This window comes from Cyprinus carpio, chromosome A2 (genome assembly GCF_018340385.1).
Source record: "Cyprinus carpio isolate SPL01 chromosome A2, ASM1834038v1, whole genome shotgun sequence".
Classification (NCBI taxonomy): Eukaryota; Metazoa; Chordata; class Actinopteri; order Cypriniformes; family Cyprinidae; genus Cyprinus; species Cyprinus carpio.
Genome location: NC_056573.1, coordinates 2,762,191 through 2,771,798, shown reverse-complemented (window position 1 = coordinate 2,771,798; position 9,608 = coordinate 2,762,191). Strand labels below are relative to the sequence as shown.

At 36.0% G+C, this 9,608-nt stretch overlaps 1 long non-coding RNA gene across 1 annotated transcript; it reads right to left on the bottom strand.

Annotated features, from left to right (window-relative positions):
- Window positions 1–761: 761 nt before the first annotated feature.
- LOC109103705 lies at window positions 762–6,296 on the bottom strand. The gene is made up of 5 exons (XR_006161532.1): window positions 5,942–6,296; window positions 3,367–3,452; window positions 3,124–3,244; window positions 1,812–1,933; window positions 762–1,348 (listed from the first exon to the last, which is right to left on the bottom strand). It is a non-coding gene; the product is annotated as an uncharacterized LOC109103705 (long non-coding RNA).
- Window positions 6,297–9,608: the final 3,312 nt, after the last annotated feature.

The window sequence follows — 9,608 nt, the reverse complement described above, 5'->3', positions numbered from 1 at the left end:
AAAAAAGATTCTGTCAGAGTTTCCTGCACTACTGCAAAACTACAGCGAGAAAGACAGACAGCACGGCCTCCGATTCGGCAGAAGTCTACATCGATTCATAATGGAATGATTCATATGAACCGATTCCTTTGAATGAACTGTAAACACGAAGTGCAAAAGTAGAGTCCGATTTCCAGAAGGAATGATTCTATTGAGTTGATTATTTTTATTGAATCAAACATACACAGCTTACGACTAACTGAAACTTAATACAGCATACTTAAAATAACTAGGTTTAGATGTCAAGTGGAGCAGTATATAAAGATTATGTATAAAGACTGTGTCACAGGTTTTAAAATTAGAAGTGCTGCATGTAATGTCATGTTTTAAAGGGATAGTTCACCCAAAAATGAAAATTTGATGTTTATCTGCTTACTCCCAGGGCATCCAAGATGTAGGTGACTTTGTTTCTTCAGTAGAACACAAATTATGACTTTTAGCTCCAGTCGTCGCAGTATCTCAGCTGTACAATGCTTGGTAATGGTTACAAAATTTTTACAAAATCTTTACACATCATTTTTTTTTTTTTTTTTTTTTACACTTTACAGGTTATTCATAGATTTTGTTACCATTTGCCATGCATTGTACGATTGAGAGACTGCAACAACTGGAGCTAAAAATCATAATTTGTGTTCTACTGAAGAAACAAAGTCACCTACATCTTGGATGTCCTGGGGGGTAAGCAGATAAACATAATTATTTTTTTTTATTTTTTATTTTTTCTTTGTGGGGGGGGGGGTGAACTATTCCTTTAATAACCACAAGCTTATGAACTAGCCTAAGTTCTGCATGACTGCTTTTTGCATGGAGTATTTGTCAACCTTGATGAATAACAGAAAGTGTATAATAATGGTTTACATTTAAGGTAAACCCAAAAAACTTGGTCCAAGAAAAAGATAAATAATACATGATGATGAATGCTTTCAAATTTCTTTATTTGGTATTGAAGTTGTGTAATAAAAAAAAAAAAAAAAACATTGTTTTCCACAATCTGGAGAGACTCTAGACTCTAGACTCCTCCAACACATATAGTTTTCAAATAAGCCTAAAGGACTTAATAGGATCAGGTGTGTTTAATTAGGGTTAAATCTAATCTCTGCAGGGCTTTGGCCCTCCAGGAATTAAGTTTGACACCCCAGTGCTAAAGCATGGCACTGTTAACAGCAAGGTTGCTGGTTTGAAGCTTCTAGTTTCTGACTGCCAATCCATAAATGTGCATTTACTGGTAAAGTTTGAGGTCTCTCTCTCAAACCTTGGTTCCATGGTGATAAATCATGGTAGAATGCTGTCATCTAGTGGTGGGGTTGTGCTGTGTGAAACACATAAAGCTAAAAGTGAATACAAGGAAATCAACTATTCATAAGTGTAATGCATCTATTGTTTGTTTGTTTGTTTTTAAAGAGTGAGCTTCCAATCCAAATAACAACACAGATATTAAACAGGTTGCAATGAAAATTAGAGATGATTTGTAGGTCATCATACAGTACTAATGCATTGTAGAACAATGACAGAAAATGACAATTTGCGTTGTACTTTCTGATGACTTGGTCTTTAATTAAATCTGATGACTGCCCATATATATCTGGTCCAGACTGTGTTTTCTCTTGCACTATAGCAACAATTACACTCACTTGCCACCTTCAGCTACTGTTTGTGATCTTACAGTATGAAGTGTCTGTCATAGGAAAGCACCACGCACTGTCATGATCCATGCAGTCTCATGAATAAATTGGAGATATCAATGCGTCATCAATGTACTACAGCTGTCACACCTCCGTCATGCTCTCCACCTCCATCCACCCTCTGCTCACGTTTCCTGGAATTCTAACCCCCTAAGAGGACTCATTGTGCAGTTGTCCTGGTTTCCACTGACATTCAGGGCTGTAGAGGTCATCTAGAAGAGAAGAGAAGAGCTTGCTCAAGTACTGAGGAGCTAAACCATTCAGGGCTTTATAAGTAATTAGCAAGATTTTAAAATGTATTCATTGTACAATAGGGCGCCAGTGCAGAGTTTACAGAATCTGGCTAATGTGGTCGTTCTTCCTGGTTCTAGTAAGAACTCTAGCTGCGGCTGCATTTTGGACCAGCTGGAGTTTTGTTCATTAGGCGCACAGAGCAATCACCCAATAAAGCAAGATGGAAAAATGTCATTTTACAAATGCTAGAAACATGGTTTTCAAAGAAAAGATTGCTATCAAATAGCACACCTAGGTTCCTAACTGATGACGAGGAATTAACAGAGCAGCTATCAAGTGTTAGACAGTTTTTTAGATTATCACATGCAGAGGTTTTTGTTATAATAATTAACCTCCGTTTCTTTCTGAATTTAGCAGTAGGAAATTACTAGTCATCCAGTTTTTTTATATCAACTATGCATTCCGTTAGTTTTGCAAATTTGTAGGTTTCATCGGGCCGCGAAGAACAGTGAAAGCTAACTACATGTTTCTTGATGATATCTGCCAAGGGTAACATGCAAAGTGTGAAAAGCAACAGTCCTAGTACTGAGCCTTGTGGCACTCCATACTGTACTTGTGACCAATATATCATTTCGCCATTTAATGGCTACGAATTGATGACGGTCAGATAAGTAAGATTTGAACCATGACAATGCAATTCCACTAATGCCATCATAATTTTGTAGTCTACTCAAAAGAATGTTGTGGTCGATTGTGTCAAACGGAGCACTAAGATCCAGTAGCACTAATCTGCTCATGTGAGAGAAGTGATACATTGCTTCAAAATACAATTATATACAATACAATTATGTGGTGGTAATCGGTTACTACCCAGCAGGGATGGGCAGTATTTCAGATACGTGTATTTAAAATACGTATTTAAAATACAAGATACTTTTTTGAAGGTTTTGTTTCGCTACAAGCTGTTCACAGATTGGCAACACAAAGCGATTCATACATGAACATTCTTACATATAGCCCCTTTAACAGTTGCATTGGCCTCTGAAGTGAAGGAAACTGGCTGCCTCATCTAGCATGAGTTCATTGCATAACAGTTGTTTAGAGATCACAAGGATGGTGAGTGAGAATGCAAAGAGAGCAGCCCATTCAAACAGCCTTATCTCCACACCTGTCCCTTCCGTTTCGCTGGAGACAGATGGGTTCGTCCCTTCAATCCTTCCAGTGGTCACAAAAGGAGGGGGTTTGAGAATGCAAGATGCAGTTCTGTGCACAGAGTTTCCCATAACAGTCTAGAGAAACCATAAGAAGTAGTCAGTGACAATGGATTGTTTCTTCAAGGGCAGATATATTTGGATTGTTGGCAGTGTTTGTCTTATGGCATCATATCTCTGGCACATAATCTGGGACTTACTCTCATACCGGAGGAAATTCAGATCATCCGCTTCAGCCAGTGAACAGGTAAATGTTGTTTTAACCACTGATGACAAACTATGAAAGCTGGAAAGTGGTAAGAAGAACAATTTGTGGTTTTATGAAAGAAGCAATTAAAAAAAGACAGAAAGTGACAAGTGACAAACTGATGCATTTGCAGCTGCTTAAGAGAGTCATTATCGGAGTATTCAACCTGACAGCTGTATTGTTACAAATTCAATGCTTGCTCAAGTTTGCAGCTGGTTTGTTCCTTTCAATGAGTTTGTAACCCTGCTTTGAAAACATTGTGCATCACTTCATGCCTGTTCTGAGATGCACTAAAATTTGACTGATAAACAAGACATTTATAGACATGTTTAATGCATGCAATTAAATTTGACAAGAACAGACTTGATTATTTGTTGATTTATAATAAACTTTTACCACATCTGTTTATTAGCAAACACTAAACTTTTCTAACTGATGCACTACTATATTAAAGCACCGAGTGTTGTCATGCCTATGGAAACAATGCAAGCTTTGGCAGTGCACACTAAAGTGATGTAACACTTCATGCCACTTCATCACACCTGATGCATAATAGTCACAAACCCATTCACCTGTCTGGCAGATTGAGAGCTGAGCAGCAGTAACGTAAAGATGTTGTCAGCACCTGACGCAGTGAGTCATGCAGCATTCAGTCTTTACATGTTGACAAATGCCATGTGCTGAGATTTGATTAGTCTCTTATTACACAACACTATGAACTGGAATCATGTATAATCCAATGATCTTTGAGATCTGAGTATCTGAGAGTCCATTTATTAGTGCCTTCATGTCAAGCACAGTCATCATTCAACATCAGGCTCAATCAGTAAACAGTTACTGAGTACTTTCTGTGCCTACTCAAGTGATATTTGAGTTCATTTCTTGAACGTACCTTACTTTTGTGTATTGTATGAATTACCAGAAACTTGATTAATGTTTGACTGTTTTCATGATTTGTTCTGAGTTAATTTTGTGGTCCTATTTGGCTTGCTTTGTGAATGCATTTGTATTTTTTTTTCTCCACCAATGTAAGGCTGAACTATGTGCTCTTTGTTTCTATTATTAAAGTGTCAGGTGATTCGGTGCCGCCACACAGTCTGTATGTTTCCTGTCTGCGCCTCAGATGAATGAGACGAGCGGCCCATATGTGTTTGTCACGAGGCTGGATTTGAAATAGACTGATGCTCACAAACAGATGCACCATCCATCACTAAATATATACATTTACAGAACCACTGAGTCACAGTTGCAACATTCCACAGTATTTACAGTATGGTTAACAAAGGTTGTTTTACATTTAGCCAGTTAAAGGTTTCTGTGGGTTTTAAGATGGTAAATTTAAGACTAGTAAAGACCAGGTAAAGGAATAAACTGAATGGAACACAATACATCAATATGGTAATGGTAAAGGTAAAAAACAACAACAACAAAGTATAGCTTGATTAGCTCTGCTTCCAACAACTAGAATATGGAAATAACTTTTACTATACCTTCTTATCACACTGCAACAAAGCAATGTTTTTCCTCAGTAGTTTCTGTCTTGTTTTCCAGTGCAAATGTCTAAAGATTCTTAAATCAAGATACATACAGCAAAATGATATGTTTTTCTGAGAAATTGATCAAAATGAAGTGTGTTTATGATTAAAACAAGAACAAACATCTGCCAGTGGGCTCAGAAAAATCAACTTAATTCAAAGGGAAAACAAGTTTTCATTCCACATTGTTCCGCATTCACCATTTCATTCCTTATTGATGTTTGTTCTTATTTTAAGAATAGACTCATTTCATTCTGTTCAGTTTCTCAGAAAACAAGATTTCATATGTTCATTTTGCATCTCAAGTAAATGTATTCTGCGGTAAGAATGTTTAGATATTTGCATTGGAAAACAAAACAAAAATAATATATATATATTTTTTTTATTAACTTTATGAATTTAAGACTTTCTGCTCAGATTTAAGACCTTTTTAGGCCTTAATTTGTGGACCTGCAGAAACCAGTTAGAAGATACTTTTATTCAAAGGAACTCAACAAAGATGTTGACCTTTCTGTAGATCTCATCCTTTTGTATGCCATTTTGCAGGGCTTTATTGTGAACTTGGTAATTCTTGGATTATAAAACAACATGGCAAAATGGCAAGAGTTAGCAATATGCAGCTTCCAGGAGTCAAAGTACACAGGTTTTTATTAGTTCACCAGGAAACCGTTTCATAGTCAGTTACTCAGCTGCTATGATAAGCTCTCATGGGATCAACAGTCACTGACAACATCTTCTTCTAGGTCTATATTTTTGTATTTGTCCATAGGTTTCTTTGCATTAATGCATTGAATTATGTTGGTTCGTTTGTGGTTGCATCTATTTCAGATTTTGTTGAGATTAAGTTTTAGTAAAGCTTTCGAAATAAAAAATAAATCCAATATGAACTGGAAAGTTGCAGCAATAAATGACCAGACTGATAATATATAATATTCATAATCATTACATACTGTTTGTAGTGCAATGCAGTTACAAGCCGTTTGTGATCCTTACTTTAGCTATTCATCAAATCTTGGGCTTATTCATCCAAATGTTAGATTTGTTTTCTGCTGTAAAGAATCCACTTCAAATCAGGACAGTACAAACATGCCAAAGCCGAAAAAGTTGACATTAGTTATTTAACTCCAATGCTTTTCAAAGGATGTGATGGCATGCAAAAGTAATTTTTAATTTTCTTCAGACATTTATTCTTCCACTACAGAAAGCATACAGAGGTTGTATGTGTACTGTATCCGCATGAGGGTCAGAGCATTACACCAGCACTGCTCGCAGTTCTTGTGTTGCAAAGCCTCTGCACGCGTCATGTCTCGGAAAGTTGGCTGGTACTCAAGCAAAATGATACTGGAACCGCAGGCCAGGGGGTCGCAAACCACCCCCAAATGTCCTGGGACAAACTGTTCTGGCTGGACGGGGGAGCAAGGGGGGCAAGGCAACCCAACACAATGGATCCCCCAATTAAAAACATAACTCAAACACTCTCTGTGTTTATATGTCCATCTTCATCCATCTTTGGAACTATCTGTAATTCATAAATCAGATTTTATTAGTCCGACATTGGATCCTTTAATCAAAAATATACTGTAAATCGTGTTTTATTGTGTTTCTACAGTGCATTGAATAAGTTGCAATACATTGGATCCTTTAATTAAAAATATACTGTAAATCGTGTTTTATTGTGTTCTACAGTGCATTGAATAAGTGTATAGTCAGAACAATAATGCTAAAGTAAAAATTCAGCCAAAACTTTAAATTTGCTGAAAATGTGCTCATCCTCAGACCATCCAAGATGAAGATTAATCTGTTTCTTCATCAGATTTGGAGAATTGTGTCATTGCATCAGTGTCTCAGCAATGTATGCTCTGCAGTGAATGGGTGCCGTCAGAATGAGAGTCCAAACAGCTGATAAAAACATCACAATCATCCACTCCAGTCCATCAGTTCACATCTGGAGAAGACAAAAGCTGAAACAAATCCATCATAAAAATGTTTTTAACAGTAGTCCATAATCCATAATAACACTTCCTCTGGTGAAAAAGTCCATCTACTGTTGTCTCTCACATCAAAATCCAGCCACATATTTGTTTAGAGCTGTTTTGGCTTGTTAACGGTGCTTGATCTGTGCAGATTTTTCTCCTGATTCAGCCTTAATGATGGATTTGTTTCTTACAAACACAACGTTTCAATTCTCCAGATGTTAACTGATGGACTGGAGTGCTGTGGATTACTTGTGGATTATTGTGATGTTTTTATCAGCTGTTTGGACTCTCATTCTGACGGCACCCATTCACTGCAGAGCATCCATTGTTGAGCAAGTGATGCAATGCTACATTTTTCCAACTCATCTACATCTTGGATGTCCTGAGAATGAGTAAAAAGACATTTAGCATTGATTTTTCTTGATAGATGACATCAGGAACAGAAACAGATACTTGAACCCAAGTTTCCACTGGATTGTTGTGCCCAACTTTTGGTAATTGGGAACTTCAGTCTGTGCATTAAACTAGTTCAGGCCTCAAAACATTTGTCCCACCTTGTCCAAGAGATGAAACGTTATGCTTCAATCTCTGGTTGCATATTCATTATGGCACAACATGTGTTATTTAGCTTTCCTATCAGCTCATGAATGGTCTGAATGCGGTGTATGTCAGCTTGGGCAGCTGTGCAGCTTCTTTTCCACGTGTTTGTCACTTGCTCACCGTAGCACGGTGCAGTAAAACTTGGCCTAATACTCAGTACGGCTGTATTACCTCCCATCTATCAGGTTTCATTGTAAACTGCTAGTAATATAAACTCAAGAGAGCTATTCTGCTAGCTCCTGTTTACTCCACAGCCAGACGGTTTTGTTGTCTTGAAATGGTATGGGCCTCCTCTGGTGTCTTGTGTTACTCTGACTCCGACTGTCCAAATTTATACTCTGGCTAAGAGAGCTGATGTGTTTTTCTTGGATATGCTGATGGGCTGACATATCGAATACTTTGCTGTCACTCAAACTCACACTGCAACAGAGGTGTATGTAGAGGACACACTCTGTATACAATTACATCAATAATGTCATTCAAATCATGTATATATAATGTATATTTTATCATTTTAATTAATAAAATTATATAAATATAATATATATATATATATATATATATATATATATATATATATATATATATATATATATATATATATATATATATATATTGCTTGCAACTAAAAGAAAATGAAGCCTATTATTATTATGTGCATTTCCTTACATTATTTTATGGAGGGGAAATTACTATAAACGAATAAATCACCCCCCCCCCCCCATTTAAAAAAAAACACAGTGTCTCTTGAGGTGTCCCAAATAATAATAATAATTAAGTCTTTCAGTGGTAGTATGTTCATATTTCCAGGTTTATATTTGAGGATGCATTCATCTAATCATTTTTATAAAGCAGATGTCTGTTGATGGCGGTTTGATTTCTTGAGGTGTCCCTGAACACATTTGTGCTGACTTGTCACAGAGTATCTATTTAGTCTTAGACAACATGTAATGACCGCCGTCTACATTTCTACTCTGTCATCTGTTGGTGTCCTGGGACAGGTGATACACACCCTGATGTGAATGAGGTCCCACTTTTCACAGCAGCATCAGTGTCAGATGTCCAGTGCCAGAGTATTGTGAAAACAAACAACAGAGGTCTGCTTCTCTACAAACAATCGCATCCAAAATAAAAGTTTTGTTTACATAATATATGTGTGTATAATATATATATATATATTAGTGCTGTCAAATGATTAATCACGATTAATCGCATCCAAAATAAAATTTATATAAACACAAAAAAATTCATTATACTGTGTATATTTATTATGTATATATAAATACACACACATGCATGTATATATTTAAGACGAATATGTTATGTTTATATAATAAATATATTTATATATAATATAAAATATAATAATATAAATATATAAAAGTATATACATGTAAATATTTTTCTAAATATATACTTTATGTGTGTGTATTTATATATACATAATAAAAAAACACAAAAAAAAAAAATATAATATCTGGTAAAAATGGTAAGTTTGTAGTATTTAGAATTAGCTTCATTTAAAAACAATAAAAGTCTATATATATATATATATATATATATATATATATCTCCGCTGGTGCCATCTATAAGTCAAATTATGCCTGTGACTATGAGATGATGACTGTAGTGTTGGAGTAGCGCCTTTAATGCTATTCTGGGAGAAGACATCTGGGTTTGCAGCATGAGACTTAAATCTGAGAAATATGTAATTTAAGAGGATATTCGATACGTTTCAAGAACAACATTATGACTGTGAACTCAAAAACCATTTATGGTAATCTAAACTAGGTCAAGTGACCTGTATTATAGGGTAGAGGTGGGGAGGGTGAAGGGGGGCTTCACATTTCATCCTCTAAATTAAAATTGATCCGTATCTATCTTATCTGTGGATGAGTGAGCTTTTTAGAGGACTGGAGAGTGTGAAGCATTTAGAACACTGACACTAGCTTAGTTGAGAGAGGGTCCACAGGCCCCTTTTTTCCAGTAGTAGTGTGCCATCATCTGCCAGGATGTTTGTACATCAGAAGAAACATAATCTTATTTATTAATAAATACAGCCTCAGATTAGGTTGTTTTGTTTG